Raw genomic sequence first — 20,134 nt, forward strand, 5'->3', positions numbered from 1 at the left:
TGTGTTGGAAAGTGTCTTCCCCCTTTTGTTTTTGGTGTAAAATCGGTGTTAGTTCTTCTTTAAATGTTTGATAGGTTCCTCCAGGATAAAAAACATCTGAGACTGGAGGTGCTTTTTTCAAGAGCTGTTTGATTATTAATTTATTTAATGGTTATAGTCCTGTAACCATTCACAATATCCAGCTTGGCTGAATTTTAGTAGTCTGTGTTTTCAAGGAATTGTTCCTTTCCTTCTTATTTTTCAAACTGATGAGTGTAAAGTTGACAGTATTCAATTACTACCCTTTTAATGGCCACCTGCCTGTAGTGGAGACCCCTGTCTCATTCCCAATATTGATAATTTATGTATTTTCTTAAAATTTGTTATCAGTCTTTATTGATTTTTTTTCAAAGAAACAACTTTTTGATTTAATGATTTTGCTCTGTAACATTGATTTATTTGCATATCTGTATTTTCTTCTCACTTTGGGTTTATTTTTATCTTTTTTCCCCCTAGTTTCTCATGATAGGAACTTTGATTATTGATTTGAAATCTTTTGTCTTTTTGAATGTAAGCTTTTCATTCAACAGATATACCCTCATCGCTGCTTAAGCTGCATTCCACATATTTTGATATGCTGTATTTTTACTTTCATCTCATTTTATGTCTCCTCATTTCCTTTCAGATTTCCATTTTTCACCCTTGAATTGTCGAAGTCTGTTGCTTAATTTCCAATATTTAGAAATGCACCTGTTCTCCATCTGTTATGGATTTCTAGTTTGATTTCATTAGAGTCAAAAACATACCATATAATTCCAGTTACTTTAAATTTGTTGAGGTTTGTTTTATGACGCAAGACAGTTTCTCTCTTGGTGAATGTTCCAAGTGCACTTAAAAGTAACGTGTGTTCTGCCTTTTTTGGTGAAGTGTGTTACATGTGTCGGTGAGGTGGCCTTGCTTGCTGGTTCTGTTCTTATCTTCTGTACCTTCACAGATTTTCTGTGTAATGATTCTAAAAGTTGCTGACAAGAGGGTATTGGAGCCCCCAGTGAGAGTGGCAGGTTTGTCTGTGTCTCCTTTCAGTTGAGTCAGTTTTGAGTCAGGTATTTTTAGGCTCTGTTGTTTGGGTCGTGTACATTTAAGATCATAGACATTCCTCAAGGATTGAGGTCTACTTCAGCTGCTATGAATATAGTGGCTCCTCCTTTTATATAAAAAAAATGAGATATAATCGTAATATAACATTATATTAGTTTCAGGTGTACATCATGATTTGCTATTTGTATACATTACAAATGATCATCACAGTAAGTCTAGTTAATACATGTCACCACGTAGTTACACATTTTTTTCCTGTGATGAGAACTTTCAATACCTACTCTTTAACGATACCGTATTTATTTGTAAGTTGCTAACATTTCAAATAAACAACTACATTATTGTTACAGTCACAATGTTGTGCATTACATCTCCAGGACTTATTTACCTTCTGACTGGAAGTTGATACCCTTTGACCACCTTCACCCATTTTGCCCATCCCCTACCGTCTGATTTTGGCAACCACCAATCTATTCTCTGTATTCATGAGTTTGGGTTGTTTGATTTGTTTTGGTTTTTTGATTCCACATATAAGTGAGATCATACAGGATTTCTCTTTCTCTGTCTGATTTCCCTTAGCATAACATCCTCCAGGTCCATCCATCGTGGCAAATGGCGAGATCTCCTTTCTGAGGCTGAGTTATTCAGTAGGGAGTCTCGGCCCCAGCAGGGAAGGAAAGCCCTTCACCTGACCGCTCACGGGCAGTGAGGCTCCAAAGAGATCCCCGGCAGGTGCGCTCAGCTTCTCAGTGGTGTCAGCAGTGTCCTATCCAGCCACACGGAAGGAGCACACCTGGGCCACCTGCTCCTGCTAAGTGGGCGGCCACTAAATGCCGAGACTGAGCCACTTTACCTTGGGTGAGGGGCCACGGACACCCGTCCTGGGGCCCTTAACGAGGTCGCCTCCCTCTCTCCACCTCCAGGTTCCCCTTGCTTTTCTTAGGCATTTCTTCCTCTTGTACCGGCTGCAGGGTTTATAGTTGTCCTCAGCAAGGAAGAGCAGCGACAGAGGAGTCTGTGTGCCATCTCACCCAAACCAAACGTCCTCTCTCACAATTTTAAACTTACAAAAAAAAATACATAGGTTAATTATTAGGGTTAAGTGATATATTTTAAAACTTTCAGAGAAAAATCGGGCAATTAATTAAGTGTAATGAACCAATTACTGAAATTTGCACTGCTGACATTCAGTTAATAATATGTATTTAACACAGCAACAATTTCTTCATTCTATCTTTATATCTAAAACTTCCAGATCTGGCAAGAAAAGAACTCACCTAGGACACTTCACCACACTACTCATGCGAGCAGAGACGTTTGGACAGTTCATGGTGCCTCACACTTTTTTGTTAACAAATTTATTCATGGTGATTACCTTACAGTAGTGACCTTGGCCATGGTTAGAAGCCTTCTCTAAGAGCTTCCTCGGGTAATATTTAATGGAGAGGTCTCTGCAAAATCTGACTTTACTTGATCGAGTGTATGTATATGTGTGTGTGCGTGCGTGTGTGTATATATGAATAGACAGTTTTGTTCAGACACCCAGAAATTGAAATATAGGGTTGCACATTAGAGTGTCATTTACCTAATGCACTTCTAACCAGCAATGGAGTAAGCAATGTGAAATGTATTCTATTAAATTAAAACTAGGGGAAAAAATGCATATACTCACGCTTTATACACTAAAGAATTATTCATCGTCCTCTATTAGTGCAGCACCTACTTACTAGGTTTAAGGGACACTTGTCTTCTGATGGGTGATGAGCTCATTATCGGGGAAGCAGAGAGTCTGCAGTTAACATTTGTCAGGAGATTGTCTGCAGCATCATGTCAGCAGTGAAGGCATCTCTACCTGAGAGACTGTGCAGCACCACACGTGTTTCTTCCAAACACAACACGATGCTCATATACATATTATATAGCCAGTGTAGGAACGGTAGCTTAACATATACTTTCAACCCAAAAGGAAACTGTAAAATATCTTGAAATTAAAGGAAATGATGAAGGAACATAAGAAAACACTCAAAGCAGAGAAGGCAGTTTGAAGACATATGAGCTCCCTCCTTCAGTGAGAGACCAAGTCCTGATTAAGGAGATCCTCTTTCAAACCCCTAAATGAGCAGTTTAAGCAGATCTCTAAAATCGAAATCCCTTTTTTTAATCAGTAACATTCAGTGTAGAGGAAGTGGTTGAATATGTTTAAATGGAGTATTGGTGTTGTATTTTGTTGATTTACGTTGTCTCAAATAAGGTGAAACTTACTTATGATGAACTTGCAACCCTTGCTGTCGTGTGTGTTTTGAAATGAAATGGCATGTGAGGAAATAATTAATTCCACTTTCCTTCTCAACTATGATTTACTCACCTAAAAGATAAATACTGCTTGGTTGTAGAAGGGCAGAATTTTCAAACATTCAAGGCTAAAAGCCTTCATGTTGGGTACAGAAGAGAGTCTGTACTGTAGTTACATGATATATTTTCATGGGATGATTTATAACATGAGTTCTATCCTTTATATTTCTTTTTACAAAATGATTCTGGAACTTCATTTTGTACATTAATTTTTAGCACACTATTCCCTACCTCTGAGTATTGATTTTTAAGCTTCATTGAGCGATAATTTACTTGCAGCAAATTCCATCTAAGTACATAAGTCAATGATTTTTTATTACATTGATAGAGTCGTGCAACCATCCTGCCATTCAGTTGCAGAATATTTCTTTCAGCCTAGAAATTTCCCTCTTGCACATCTGCAGTCAATCTCTGCTCCTGTGCCTGGCCCTGGGCAATCATTGATCTGATTTTTGACTCAGTAGATTGGTCTTTTCTGGTCATTTCATATAAATACAATCCTGTAACCTGCCTGGCTTCTTTCATTTATAATAATGCTTTTGAGGTTTATCCACAGTGTGACATGTATTAGTATTTTGTTCTTTTCTATTGCTAATTAGTATTCTATTGTATGGAGAACACATTCTGTGGATCAGTTCACAAGCTGTTGGCCATTTGGATTGTCTCCGGTTTGTGGTTTCTGTGAATAATGTTACTGAGAACATTTGCTTACAAGTCTTGATGAAGATGTGTTTTCATTTCACATGGTAGATATCCTGAAATGGAATCACTGGTTTGTGTGGTGAGTTTATTCTTCTTAAGAAACTGCCAAATTGATTTCCAAAGTGACTCTATCATTTTACATTTTCATTAGGAAAGTACAAGGGTTTCAGTTTGTCTATATCCTTGCCGACACTTGGTACTGAGTATCCTTGTGATGACAATGAACGTATTCCTGCAGTCGTCCTAGTGGGCGTGACGTCCATCTCACTGTAGTTTTCATCTGCATCTTCCTGAAGAGTGAAGACGCTGAGCATCTGTTTGTGTATGTCGCCCTTTTATACACTGGTAAAATGTCTGCCTGCCAAACCCTTTGCCTGTTTTTTATAAATGACAAAATTCAAATTTAGTTTTACTATTATTGACATGCTAGAGGTTTTTTCTATTATTATTGACATTTTATTATTGACTTGCTAGAGTTCTTTATATAGTCTGGAATAAGATTTTTGCATTAAATTTTTAAAACAGCATTTTATTTCTGGGAAAACAATTAATTTACATCAAAACTAAATGAATGAGGGGGAGGGTATAGCTGAGCGGTAGAGTGCATGCTTAGCATGCACGAAGTCCTGGGTTCAGTCCCCAGTACCTCCTCTAAAAATAAATGAACCTAATTACCTCCCCAAGTAAAAAAAAAAAAAAAAAAAACTAAATGAAATCTACTCCTATTTTCATTATTGTTCACTAATAAGATTTGAAGATAACAAAACAAATTGTGAAAATAATTATTATATATATACCTTAGAGGACTGGCCTATAACAACTTCATATGTCTCTTCAAGAATTATAACTAACATTGCAAATATAATTTGATTCAATTGTTATTTTTTCTATGTTTTTGCTGAAAATAATAATACAGCTAAGGATTCCAGAGACTTCTTACAGGTTGATCTATGGCTCTGGAACTCTCAAAATTCTTCTCTCATTTCCCTCGTTCCCTAGTTCCAGCTCAGTGTGCCCTTTCTGGGAACCACTGAATTTCATTTCTACTTATGTTTTCAACTGAACAGAGTCATGCTTACCATCAGGCTCTCTAGAATGCTGGCAGAAGACGACAACTTTAAGACAGATTAAACGCAAGCCTGAGTTATTCATTCCCCACATTTTAACAGAAAGGCATATAAGCAAGCTTTCATTTTCCTTCTAAAATATTGCTGCCTCCCTCTCATCCTTCAGTGCACATCTCTTGCTACCTCATTTACTTCCAGAAGATTCTGCATTTCTCAGTTAATACTAATTATAACCTTAAAGTTAGGGTAGAAAAAGTACCTATCTATGCAGTTGGGTGAAAGTCACTGCGGTTGAAAATAGCTCCAATTGTATCTCAGCATGTAGGAAGTGAAGCTTTTCTGATTTCATAGAGTGGCTTCCTCACCTGCTACAGACGCATTCAGTTCCTCCTAATCACCAGTTTCTCTTGGGTCAGATACCACACTGTCTACCCTCCAATGCCCCAGTGCCCCCTCATCTTACCAGGGAACACTGTCTAAAAGTATAGCCTCTGCAGCATTCTTAATTTCTCATCTCTCAGATTAATCTTATTATGCAGTAATATTCTGATGCTTTTCCTCCTTGAAAACCAGTGAGCAAATTATTTTTTTCACTATTAACCCCTTGTCAGGGTTCATGCCTGGTTTGCAAATATTTTCTCCCATTTGGTATGTTTTTGTTCTTTTTCCCTTTTGTTGATGGTTTCATTTGCTGTGCAGAAGCTTTTTAGTTTGATGTCGTCCCATTTGCTTGTTTTCTTAATCTGGTTGCTCGCGCTTTAAGTGTCGTATCCAAAAAATCATTCCCAAGACACATGTCAAGGTTTTCTTCTAGGAGTTTTATGGTTTCAGGTTTTATATGTAAGTCTTTCATCAATTTGATTTAATTTTCGTGAGTGGTGGAAGCTACTTATCTAGTTTCATTCGTTTGCATGTGAATATCCAGTTTTCCTCACCATCTCTTGAAGAGACCTCCCTTTTCTTCACTGATAACTCTTGGCTCCCTTGTCAAATATTAGTATACACATGGGTTTAATTCTGGTCTCCATATTCTGTTCCATTGGTCTCTGTGTCTTTCAAGCCAGTACCATACTGTTTTGATTACTATGCTTTTATAATATAGCTTGAAATCAGGAAGTGTCATGCCTCCAACTTTGCTCTTCTTTCTCAGGACAGCTTTGGCTAACTGGGGGCCTCTTTGTTTCCATAAGAACTTCAGGATTTTTTTTTCTATTTATGTACGACATGGCATGGGTGAGAATCTTGACAGGGACTGCACTGGATCTGCAGATAGCTTTGGGTGGTGTGGCCATTTCAACAATCTGTAAACATGAGATAGCTTTCCATGGATTTGTGTCATCTCCAGTTTCTTTCATCAATATCTTACAGTTTCCAGTGCACATATTTTTAACTCTTTAGTTTTATTTATTTCAAATTATTTTATTATTTTGATGCTATTGTAAATTAGATCTTTTCCAGATATTTCAGATCCTGTTTTTCGGATAATTCATTGTTAGTGTATAAAATGCCACTGACATTTGCAATGTCAAATTTTGTATCCTGCAACTTTACTGAATTTGTTGATTTGATGTAATAGTTTTGGGTAGAATCTTTAGAAAAATCATGTCCTTGCAAATAGAGACAATTTTACTTCTAGTTCTGATGACTGTTACTCTTTTGTTGTCATTGCTGCCTGACTGCTCAGACTATGGCTTCCAGTACTTTGTGTAAGCACCTGACAGTTGGTTTTTTTTATTATAATGCAAACGCCTGACATTAAGCTTTTGACTGGCTGAGGCACTCACTCAAGGACAGCTCTCTGGAAGAAGCACATTGCCAGCCACATGACTGGATCAAAGATCCAGGCCACCCCACCTCTGAAGTTTCCTTTTTTTCCCCACAGATCTCTTATTGACTTGGATAACTGAGTGTTTAGCCAGTTTTTTCCTTCCTGTGCTTTAATTCCCACTCCTACATTTTAAATTCACCAACAAAGAGTGAACGTGTGAAACCCTAGGCCCCCCACCCTCAATACCAATGAGAGCAGAACTCGAGTCTGTTCTGTGTCTACTTGTGACCAGGCTCTGTGGCCCTGGGTGTGTCACGTACCCTCCAGGAGTCATAAGTAGTAATCCTGGTCTCATTTTAAATTTCCCTGATGCTTGTTGCAGCCATAACCAGAACCACAAGGGCCAGCCCAAGACACAACATTGGCTCTGAAAGGGGACATGGGTGTGGAGCCTCACTGTGGGCACAGGTGAGTGACCCTGGCATTTCTAGCCAATACCATTACTGTGGATAGTCTGAGGGCAGCACAAAGCACAACACCGTGTTGAATAGGAGTGGCAAGACTGGGCGCCCTTGTCCTGTTCCTGACGGAAGAGAAGCTTTCAGTCTCCCATTACTGAGTGTGACGTTAGCTGCGGGCTGGTCACTTAGGGCTTTACTATACTGAGACCCTTTCCCTCTATACCTAATTTGTTGAGCGTTATTATCATAAATAGATACTCAGTTTTGTTAAACACTTCTTTCTGCATCTACTGAGATGACCGTATCAATTGTATTTTTATTCTGTTAATGTGATTTATCACATTTATTAATTTGCATATGTTGAAACATTCTTGCACCCCACAGATAAATTCTATTCAATCACGGTGTACGGTTCTCTTGCTGTGCTGCTGAATTCGGTCTGCTGGCATTGAAGCATTTTACATCCACATTCATCAAGGATATGGGCTTGCAGCTTCCTTTTTCTGTAGTGTCCATATCTGGCCACGGCATTAGGGCAATGAGGCCCTGTGAAATGAGTTTAGGGGTGTTGACTCCGCTTTGAGTTTCTGAATGAGTTTGACAAGGATTGGTATGAATTCTGTAAATGTTTGGTAGAATTCACCAGGGAAGCCGTCTCGTCCTGGGATTCTCTATGTTGGGCGGTTATTAATTACTGATTCAATCTCTTTACTCGTAATTGTTCAAGTTTTCTATTTCTTCGGGATTCTCTCTTTATATGTTGCATGTTTCTAAAAATGGACCCATTTCATCTCGGTTGTTCAGTTTGTTGCCGTGTAGCTTTTCATAATAGTCTCTTACGATTATTTATATTCCTATGGTATCAATTGTAGTGTCTCCTCTTTCATTTAAAACTTGATTGCTCTGGAGGGCAGGCACTAGCTCAGTGGGAGCGCGTGCTTAGCATGCACAGGGTCCTGGGTTCAATCCCCAGTACCTCCATTTAAAAAAAATTCTTTTTAAAAGTAAAATTTAATTGACTTGTGTCTTTTTTAAATTAGTCTAGCTAAATGTTTGCCAATTCTATCTTTTAAAAGAACCAACTCTTAGTTTTATATTTTTTTCTATTTTTCTGTTCTTTATTTCATTTGTTTCTACTTTAATCTTATTCCCTTCCTTCTGCTAATTTTGTCTGAAATGTTGCTCACGTCGGTGGTTTTCTTATTCGAAACTCTGGATGATCCCTCCGTGTTGGGAGTTCAGTATTGAAGCCCCTGACTGTGATGGCATTTCTGTGTATCTTTCCTCTTGGTTCTATTTGTGTTTGATTTACGTATATAAGTGCTCCAATGTGTGGTGCATAAACACTGACAGTTGTCGTGTCTTCTCAGCAGACTGTCCCTTTATTATATAATTGTTGTCTTTGTCACTTTTGACCATTTTTAAAGCCTGTGTTGTCTACGGCTGGCTACCCCCACTTTGTTTTGGTTGCCATTTGCTTCACACCTTTTCCCACCCCTTTACTCAGCTATGTGTGTTCTTAAAGCTAAAGTGAGCCTCTTGTAGGCAGCATGTCATTGGATTTTGCTTTCATATCCATCCAACTATTAGTCTTTTCATTGGAGAATTTAATCCACTTACATTAGAGTAATTATTGATAGAAAATAACTTACTATTGCCTTGTTGTTAATGTTCGGACTGTTTTATAATCCCTGGTTCCTTGCACTTTCTTACTGTCTTCTTTTGGGATCTGAGGACTTCTTGTAGAGGTATGGTTAGATCCTTTGTCATCATCTTTGTGTAGCTACTACAAGTTTTTCATTCCTGGCTGTCATGAAAGATATCTGTTATCAGCTTAAAGCAGATTCTTAAAAATACGTTTAACTTTGATAGCATTCATAAGCTTTATTTCCGACTTTGTATTTTAGGTTGTTGATGTTATAACCTACATATTTTTATATTTTAGGTTGTTGGTGTTACAATTAACATATTTGTATATTGTGTATCTAATAACAAATTAGTTATGGTTACTTTGGAATATGTTTTTTTTAACTTTTAAACTAGAGTTGTGAGTTGCACATCACCATTACAATATAATGGAATCTGATTTTCACTATATATTTACTCTTAACAGTGAGTTTTACACCTACATTCATATGTTTTTATGAAGTCTATTAGTGTCCTTTTATTTCTGCTTAAAAAAACTCAATTGAGCATTTCTTATAAGACAGGTCTAGTGGTGAAGAACTCCCTCAGCTTTGGTTTGTTTGGAGAATCTTTCTCTCACTTTTATTTCTGAAGGACAGCTCTCTAGGTATAGAATTCTTGGTTGAGTTTTATTCTTTCAGTATTTTGAACTTATCATCCCATTCTCTACTGGCCTGAAAAATTTCTATTGAAAAATCTGCCTTATGTCTCTTGTCCCATGCTACTTTCAAACTTTTCTCTTTGTCTTTTGACAGTTTAATTATAATACATCTTGGTCTAGTCTTTTTGGGTTCAACAATCTATTGGGGGTTCTTTGGGCTTCATGAATCTGGAGGTTCATTTTTCTCTCTAGGTTTGGAAATGTTTCTAGCATTATTGTTTTAAATATATTCTATGTCCCTTTGTCTTTATCTTTTCCTTCTGAAATTTTAATTATATGTTTTAATATAATTTTATGTAATAAATTATATATATTATGCTGTCCCATAAATCTCATAGACTTTTTTTTCCTCTGTGAGTCTCTGGATAATTTCCAATAGCCTGTCTTCTAGCTCATTTATTCTTTTGTTTGAGCCCAATGTCGAAGCTTCCTATTGAATTATTCAGGACAGTCGTTGCATTCTACAGATGTAAGATCTGTTCTTATTTTATTTTGATGGCTCCTCTTTCTTTGAACTTCTTGTATTGTTCATGCTTTGTTTTCCTAAATTCAGTTGTCTGTGTCTGCCTATGGTTCACTAAACTTCTTTAAAAATATTGTTCTGAGTTACTTGTTAGCCAGTTTATTAATTCATATTTCTTTAGGGTCAGCTGTTGGCACTTTTTTAGTCTCCTTTGGTGGCATCATGGTAACCACGTGTGTTTGTGCTCCTTGACCCGGCACCCTGATATCTGCGCATTGGAGCAGGCAGTCTCCTCTAGACTTCATAGGTTTGCTCCCAGGCTTTGTGAGCTGGCTTTGGTGGAGAATACTTTGCCCTCAGCTCAGCTTGTGGCTCCAGATGGATCAGCTGGTGGGCTCCTTGGGAAGGTGGCGTTGCTCTCAGGGTGTATTTTGGGCAGTGCCACTGCTCAAGCTCTGAGATCTGAGTAGGGGACAGGGTGTTACGACCGACTGAGAACTGCTGGCTTGGGCTCTTGCCCAAGTGCACTGTAGGATGTGGTCTACCATCGCCCAGATTTTCTGAGAAGTCTTCCTAAGTGGCTGGGCAGGGTACTGTATGTAAGAGCAGGTGGGGCCAGGAGGTAGCCTTGCTGCCTGGCGGGGTGGCAGAGCGGGTCCAGGGCCCGCGGGGCTCAGTGTTCAGGCATCTGAATCTGGCAGAACTGCAGGCTGAGCTCCAGGGCCGGACGGGACCACCGGCTTTGCTGTGCAAACGGGTAGCAACTCTGACTGGCTCCAAGCCCACGTGCCGCGCACGCCAGGCTGCCGGATGTGCTGTGCAGCTTCCCGAGGGCTCCGATTAGCTTTCCTGTTTACGGGCAGGGCTGCAAGTTCGCTCCCTTGCCTGAGCGGGGCCACAGAACGTGCTCCGAGACTGGCAAGTCTTCCCGTGCAGGAATGTCGAATCCGGCAGCATCATACCCCAAGTCCGCCGGCCAGACAGGGCGACCGGCCTGCCTCTGCCGATGGGCGGAGCCCCCGGTGGGCCGGTCCCCCAGGGGCTCTCCCGGTGCTCTGGCGGGGTCCCCATCAGGTGGGGCTGGGGGAGGCCCTCTGCACGGGCAGGGCCATGGGGTAGCTTTCCTTCCCGGGCAAGGCGGCACAACAGGCTCCTTGTCTGGGGTCTCGCTGAGAACCAAGTTGCCCGGCGAGATAGGCCACTGTCGCTCAGGGCAGAGCCCCTGACCGGGCTCCCGGCCCGACCGCCGCCGGGCAGTGCGGCTGCCGGGCGCGGGGCCACGCTTCCCGGTCGCGTGCGGCCGGGGACTCAGGCAGCCGGGGGCAGGGCTGTGAGGGAGCTTCCCTGCCGGGCAGGCCGGCAGGCCAGGCTCCCAGGCCAGAAGACTTCCGTTTGAAGTCTAAAATGAGGCAGAACTGGACACGAAGGCCCCTGGTCAGAAGAGCCAGCACCTGCCTCTGCAGGTGGGCAAACTCACTGCTGAGATTTCCACTTGGGCGCCACCCTGAGTAGGAACTCGGTCTGCGGAGATCAAGCTTGGTTGCTGTAACCCCCACCCCACATCCCTGTCGCAGTCTGACCTCCAGCAGTCACGCCCCGCAGAGCCTCCCCCGCCCTCCCCATGGGGTGAGACCAGGTGTGCTTCCCGGGAGGCAGCCCACAGCACACGCGCTGAGAGGGCAGGAGTCCACCTCGGGCTCTCCGTTCCTTGTCATTGAAGTAACGCTGATTTATAACACAAATTTCATGTGCACAGCATCACATGTCTACGTCTGTATCCCCTACAATGTGCTCAACACCAAGAATGTATTTTCCACACATCACCATACAGTTGATCCCCTTTCCCAATTTTCCCCCCTTCCCTGCCCCTTCCCCTCTGGTTACCACTACTCTATTCTCTGTATCTATGTGTTTTTGTTGGGTTTGATTTGTTTATTTATTTTGTTTTTATTAGTTGCTTGTATTTCACATAGGAATGAAATCATATGGTATTTATCTTTCTTTGTCTGACTTATTTCACTTTGCATAATACTCTCAAGGTCCATCCATGCTGTCAAAAATGGCAAAATTTCATTTTTTTATGGCTTAGTAATATTCTGTGTGTGTGTGTGTGTGCGCGCGCGCGTGTGTATCACATCCTTATTATCCATTCATCTGTTTATGGACACTGAGGTTGCTCTCATATCCTGGCAATTGTAAATAATGCCATGATGAGCATGGGTTAAAATCCAAATATATGAAGAACTCATCTAACTCAACACCAACAGCAGAAAAAAGAACCTGATTAAAAAATGGGCAGAGGATCTGAGTAGACATTTCTCCAAAGAAGACAGGCAGGTGGCCAAAGGGCATATGCAAAGGCGTTCAACGTCGATGATTATCAAGGAAATGCAAATCAAAGCCACAACAAAGTGTCACTTCAGACCTGTCAGGGTGGCAGCTATCAAAAAAGCCGTGTTGGTGAGGATGTGGGCTTTCTCCTTCCCACTGGGGGCACCACAGACCCAGGGGTTCTCTTCTGTGTGGACTGGGCTGGTCTGGGGAGGGGCAGGGCCACCATCAGAGAGCAGCCCCTTCTCTCGGCCGTGACATGGCTCTCGTGGTCTCTTCCGTCCAGGGGAAAGCGTCAGCCTCACCTGAGCTCCAGGCTTCCCAGAGGTGACGTCTCTGTGAATGGTTGCTCGCTGGTCTTCTTGTGAGGCAGACTGAAGTCGGGGACATTCTGTGTCCCCATCCTGATGACGTCTCTCCAGACCACGATTATCTGTGACAGCCTGTGAGCGTTTTTCACATCTCTGACTGTCAATTGTCAATGTTATTTTGCCAGTCCGTCAGCACTAGCTTACTGTTTACCTTAGAACTGCGCCCTCCCTGCCATTTTCAGAGATCTCTGAAGGTCAGGGCGATGTGACTTGTTCTCCGGACTTGCTGTGTCCATTGTAAGTATGGTCTCCTGCCGATACAATATTCAGTGACAAATGCCTTAAGTAAATCTAGGGAGCCCCGTTCCTTGGAGCACCTGCAGTCGTCCCTCTTGGCCTTTGAGGACAATCGCCACTGAGCTTCCCAGAGGCTTCCCTGCACCCTCACCCCATGAGTCATGTCCTGCGTGCCCTGCATGGAAGATAGACAGGCTGGTTTCAGTGGCAAACTCATTGCTGTTTATATTACATAATTTAGCTTGTTTTTGAAAGTTACGAGATCAGCAGGCTCTGACGTTACATTTTAATTCCTCAGTACTGGCCTGTAAATTTTGGTGTATTCCTTACAAATTCTAGTGATTGGTCATTTGACTCTCCTACTTCTGTTAACATGCTTTGTTGGTTATCTTTGTAATTCCACATTGAACAGTTAAGAATCAGAAGCCTTGGAACTCACTCAGCTGTCAAAACTTCCTGAGCCCAAGTTAGTAGCAATCATTTAAAAATTGGGGGGATTGAATGTACAACATAGTTGAAATAATGTAATCAGTTTTAACTCCCTAAATCTTTTACTGCTAAACGAAAGGTTTTCTCCAAAATGTATTTTGAATCCAGCTCACATTGTTCAAAAGCTTTTTAATAATTTCCTTTTGAAAAGTGTTCCTGAAATGCCTTCACGAGAGCTATAAAATGTTTTATTATTCCAGAGTTATATGGCACTTTTTGACGTCTAATAGTATCATGGCCTCTCTGCCTTCTCCTCACCTCTTTATCTCTTCAGTTCACACCCTGATATGACTCACTACGTGCGTAGATGAACTCTGGAATTAGAAAGAGTGGGAATCTGTGCTGTAAAATGAGCTATTCTGGTAAGTGAAGGAGAATCACTTAGAAGTAAGGTCAAAGCAGTGTGATTTGTTCTCCGGACTTGCCATGTCAGTTTTAAGTGTGGTCATACATTTGCCCTTACATGGAAGGAAGCTGAATGCTTACTAAAGGGAAAGGAAAAAAACAGAGCCACAGCAGCGTATGACTTACCTTCACTCTCGGTTGTACACGCCTACATTGGCGATAAAGTGCTCTGAGAAGCAGCAACGTCCAGGGAGATCTGGGCCACCAGAGTCTTGCAGATCCACAGTAGGAAGATGTCTCTGTCAAGCAAGGTCAGAAAGGAGAATGCTATGCTCTTCATTTGAATTTTATCTTTTTTCAAGCTGAATGGAGAAACTAATTGGAAACAGTCCACAAAATACTGTGACAGTAGAAAACTTTTTGAGAATCATCACATGCCAGTTGAGGGGTTGGGATACGTAGCGGCAGAAGCCATTTGAGTTTCGGCACACGGTAGTTTGGCTGGTGGAGGAATCTGACCTAACGTACTCACGCTGTGTTGGGCAGATGACTGTCATGATAACATCTCTACCATATGCTTCCTATGTTGTTGCACAACTCTGTTGGGCACTGTGTTAGGCATTCCAGGGGACACAGAACAATAGAAAGTCATGCCTGTGAGTCTGCTGTTTCTTAAAGGAGGTGAGGCATGCGACGTCTAAATCCAATGTTTTCTATTAAATTACTTTCCTCTCTGTGAAAGTTTACATTTTTTTCAATAAATAGATTATGAGAAAAATTTTAAATAATTAAATTATGGGAATGTTGGCTTGCTGCATAAGATAATGTTAATGATATTGTCGTTTGTTGAGAGCTACTTACATACCGAGAACTCACAATGCTTTATGCACATATATTTCTATATTTCACACAATTTTACTAAGAAAGTACTGTTCTTATCTTTGTTCAGTAGGTGAGAATATGATTTTTAGGGATGTTAATGTTATGCCCAAATAAAATAACCAGTTGTTGACAGAGATCTGTGAGGCTTTCTATCAATAAATTTAACACTGGCCCCATCACCAATAAACCTTCCAAGTTTCTGTTTTTGATACAATGCAACTTTATTTCTCTTTCATTGAAGGTCCCTCCTGAATTCACTGTTAAGAGACATCTTAGTGCACTTTGATTCAGAAGCCTGACCCATCTATTTCGTGACTCTTGTCTGCCATCTCCGTAGGCCCTTAGGAATTCCCTCCGTGCAGTGGCAGAAGGAAGATGACAAATGGTCATGTCAAACCCACGTTTAAAAAGTCCTAACCGGAAACTCAGCCACAAGTCTTTAAATTTTATCCAATGAATGAAACGTATAACGTGGCCACACCCAGCTTCCTTGTGCAGAGGGACCTAGAAATGTGGTCACTTGCAGAAACAACCTCCCACTACAGTGGGCGCAGTGCAGCTCTGGGGGGGACAGAGCCGTTCCCACAAAACTGCCTGGGCCGTGCTAATGTCACGTGACCCTAGTGTCTCCAGTAAGTGACTTGGAAGTGCCATGTTTACCTTTAAACCGTTTTCCCCACAGATGTTTAATTACAATTCATTAATTGCATGCTGCGACATGATAGCGAAAAGTCTCAGAAGCAGCATCTTGATACAGTAGATCCATTTCACTTCATGACATGCAGTGACGTTCACAAGGCCATGCGTAACTCCTCCTGCTAAGATACTGCTTCCTGACAGCGTTCTGGATTCATACCACTGTCAGCCTCTAGAATTAAAAACTAATAAACTTTCTCGTCCTTTGAATTTGTCCTAGCAGACAAAAATACTCTGCTTGCCTTTGTGGCCACATGCGTCATTTTCAAAGTTTCTTAAATTATTAACAATGTTATTGTACACTGCCAAGGAGGTCAGTGACTCAGAAGTCCTTTTTTTTTTAACTTCTCATTTTGTATAAGCAAGTTAAATGAACTTAAATTTTATTCCTTCTAGTGTTTTGAAAGTGTAATCTACATTATTTGTTTTAAAGAAATACATATTTAAAAACCAGATCCTGTTTAAGTGTAAGGTATTTTTAATGACATCATTATACATAGCAAAGATATAAGCATATACATCTCTAAGAATTACTCTAAAGTCATGTTTGATAAGACTTACTGTTCTTTATCCCCTCATCAATGGGTGTTTTTCCACATGCCCAATTTAAGAGGTAGTTTACTTTTAATGCCTTCAGTCTCATAACTCTCTCTCCCATATAGTAAATTATTATAGGACACTCTTAATTACAGCTTAGGTCAAGGAAAGATCTTTGTCAGACACCCCCCAAAACTTCATCCTAACCGTGCCTCCTTTTCTTGCAAATGTAGTTGTCATCCTGACAGTCGGCTTCCTTGTATTTATGATTTTATCATACAGATGTGACAATAAGGAGTCATCTTGTCCATTAAAGTCGTATCTTTAAAGCATCCATTTGTATCTTCCCTTCTAGTTCACATGTTGAAGAATTGACGCTCTCTGGCCTGTGGATTTCCCCGTGTGTGTGTTTGCCACTGGGTCACAGGCTGAGTTGACTGGGATTTTGACGCCTTTGGTGAAAATATAGTTGGAACTGAGTTCTCCCATCAGGGGGCACAGGCCTGCAGCCATGGATGCTCAGCGCTTAGACCCATGAATTCAGCGGGGACTGTAAACTGATGACACTCTGTTACTTCGTTATCATTAATTTTCTGGGATACTTACAGAAGATGTCCATTCTCACCGTATTTGTTTTTTTCTTTAACATTTTTTATTGATTTATAATAATTTTACAATGTTGTGTCAAATCCAGTGTAGAGCACAATTTTTCAGTCATACATGAACATACATATATTCATCATTCTCACCGTATTTGCTTAGCAGACATACAGTTAATTTGGGTTTAAGGATGCTTGTTGCAAGTGGATTGTTTGCTTTTGCAGTGGAGAGAACTAGAAAGTCTGTACATTTTTGAAGATACAGTATCATGTGAATTCACATTGATTTTTCCAATTCCAGTTCAAAACTACATAGTTTTTAACATAGCTTTATACATATCTGTGTATCACATTGTGTCTCCTCCGTTCCTCAGTAACCCTGGGTTCTCACTAACACAGGGAATGAAGAATTTAGACTATCTCATGATCACTCATTTGCTGTAACCCATGTTACCCACATATTAATTTCAGAATAATGATACTTTTCTCCAGTTTATTGACATAGAATATTGTGTAAATTTAAGGTGTATCATATAATAATTTGACTCCCCCCAAAAAAGAATTAATACTTATACCATCACAATCAATTATGATTGCTGAAAACTGGCAAATTTTGTGTATCTTTGATCTCCAGTCTCACTTCATGCTTTAATGGTGGGACTAGATCTGCATTGTGGGAATGTAACCAATCCTGCACTCCCTCACTAGGCCCCCTTTTTATCCTATCTTAGGAATAGCTCTGTATTTAATGCTCACTGTCAGTCTTTCTGTTGGTGTCATTCTACTGTCTTGGTTGCGTGAAACTCATTCTCTGGGAGATTCGTGGAAACTGTTGCTCTGAGTCCTTGCACGACAAAGACGGTTTTCCTGTGCCCTCTGTGCTTGACGACAGTTTTTCCTAGACGTAGACTTCTTGGTTCACACTGCATTTTCTCAAAGTTCAAATTCCCTAACATGAAATGACACTGTCTAAAAATCCGATGGGATTCCAGTTTCCTTTTCTTTTAAGGCATGTACTTACTTGCCTACGTGCCTGAAAAGGGATTATATTTATACGTATTTTTTAAGCTGAGTAACGCGCTGGAGTGTGCTCTCATGCTCATCGTTCTGGCTTAATATTTCCAAGCACATGGTGTGTCCTTAGAAGACATAGTTCTTCTTTAATTCTTATATTTTTGAATGAGAGTTTAAAATTTATCCTTTTCCGTTTTAAGACTCCTATTACCTGTACGATGGTTCTTCTTGTTTCCAATAATAGTCCTTTTTCTCAAATTGATTGGATCACTTCCTTTGAATTTTAAAAATTTCCTTGTCTTCTTCTACTTAGAGCATTATGTCTGTCACCTGTGCAGTCCTTAATTCAACCTCAGTTAGTATTTTTCTCTTATTTATAATTCTTTCTTGGTTCTGTCATCTTATGTCCGAGTTTTTCAGATTCTTTTCCTCTTCATGTCTTTTCTTCTTAAAGTATTTTAGCTGGCGTTTAATAGTTTCGGTCTGTTCAAGTGCAAAGCAGTCCTGGAATGTTCTGAGGAACCAGGCAGACCCAATACAGGAGGAAAGAACTTGGACTGGGGCAAAATGTCCGTTTTTATTTAAGAAATGCTTTTTTTTTTTTTTTCACTGTCGTCTAGGTATGATGCTAAGCACTTTTCAAATATCAAATCATTTAATCTTTCCAGCCACCCCACCTTGTAGGTTCAGTTACTAACCTTGTTTTATGGATAAGGAAACCGAGAGACAGGTTAGTTAACTTGCTGTAAATCAGACCTAGCAGAGGCACTGGGAGTTGCAAGTGTGCAGGATGCCTGCAGACAGGGGCTGTGCTCTGAATCATTTAAGTTTGAGTCTGTAAAGTCAAGGGTAGCAGAAAAGGCCATTTCCTACTGAGCAGACAAAATATGTCACTGAGGCTGCCTCTTACCTTAAGATTCTTTCTAACAATTTAGAGTGGAACCAAAAAAAATCTGATGACCACAATTTCAGTCTTAGAACAGAAATACAGAAAGCTCAAGAAATCAAGCCATGTCTGAAGTCAGAAAGTAAAATTCGTCCATCACAAAGATCTAGACGTACCCTGTCTACTGAAAAGCACAAAACAGTTGTCATTTTCATCAGGCAGTGAGATACTGAACTCAGCTGCGTGCAATGTTTTTGCAAAATTTCTAGATTAATGTTGAGCAGTTAGCAATATTCTCCAACTGTCTCATCTTAGAAAATAGTTGTCAAATCCTTATTTTTTAAGGCAGAATTTCCTTTATATATCAAACAGAATATGCTACATAAAATTTAAATGCTCTTTTTTGAATGGGTATCTAAATCGATTCCATGTTATGAGGTATTTGCAATTTTGAGATTGCATAAGACCCCAAAGGGATGATAAATTAAGATCTCAGTGATTGACGCCTTTTGATGTAAGCATAATTTACCCACTCAGTGTAAAATGGCATTCAGTAAATCATCAGTAACCTACGTCTCACACCGGATCTGAGATACTGCTTTCATTGAAACTATGGATAGGTGAGATTTAGGATGCTCGCTGACAGTGGGCCTTGTCAAACCAGGCCTGCCTCTCCTCGTGTTTGGTTTTAACAACGACATTTGCAGAAGTGTTGCCGGATGCTGTGGACTGAATTGTGTCCCCTCAGGTGCATATGCTGAAGCCCTAACCTCCATGATATTTGGAGATGGGGCCTTTGGGAGATAACTACGTTTAGCTGAGGTCGTGGAGACAAGGCTTTCGTGCTGGGATCAGTGCCCTTAGAAGAAGTGGTACCAGAGAGCTCGCACTTTCCCTTTGCTGTGTGAGGACATGGTGGAAAGTTGGCCACCTGGAAGCTTGGTAGAGAGTTCTCACCAGAATCCGACCAGGCTGACACCCTCATCATGAACTTCCAGCCTCGAGAACCCCAATAAAGTAAATCTCTGTTGAAGCCACCCAAACTGTGGTATTTTGTTATGGTAGCTTAAGCTGATTAAAACAGATGCTTTCTAAGGAAAATATGCAGTCTGAATAAAAGTTTCAGTATTTCTATTCTAATTACTTTCTCTTTCTGACTTACTTCACTTGGAATGATGATCTCCAGGTCCACCCATGTTGCTGCAAATGGCATTAATTCGTTCCTTTTCATGGCTGAGTAGCATTCCACTGTATAAATTTACCACAGCTTCTTTATCCAGTCATCTGTTGATGGACACTAGGTTGTTTCCATGTTTGGCTGTTGTAAATAGTGCTGCTGTGAACATTGGGGTGCATGTATCTTTTTGATTTAAGGTTCCCTCTGGATACACGCCCAGGAGTGGGATTGCTGGATCGTATGATAAGTCTATTTTTAGTCTTTTGAGGAATAATCACGACCTTCTTAAGTGCTTGATATTTTACATCTGAACGTCTTGCCTGTTCTCTCCCT

The sequence above is a fragment of the Camelus dromedarius genome, chromosome 36 (assembly GCF_036321535.1).
Source record: "Camelus dromedarius isolate mCamDro1 chromosome 36, mCamDro1.pat, whole genome shotgun sequence".
NCBI classification, from domain to species: Eukaryota; Metazoa; Chordata; class Mammalia; order Artiodactyla; family Camelidae; genus Camelus; species Camelus dromedarius.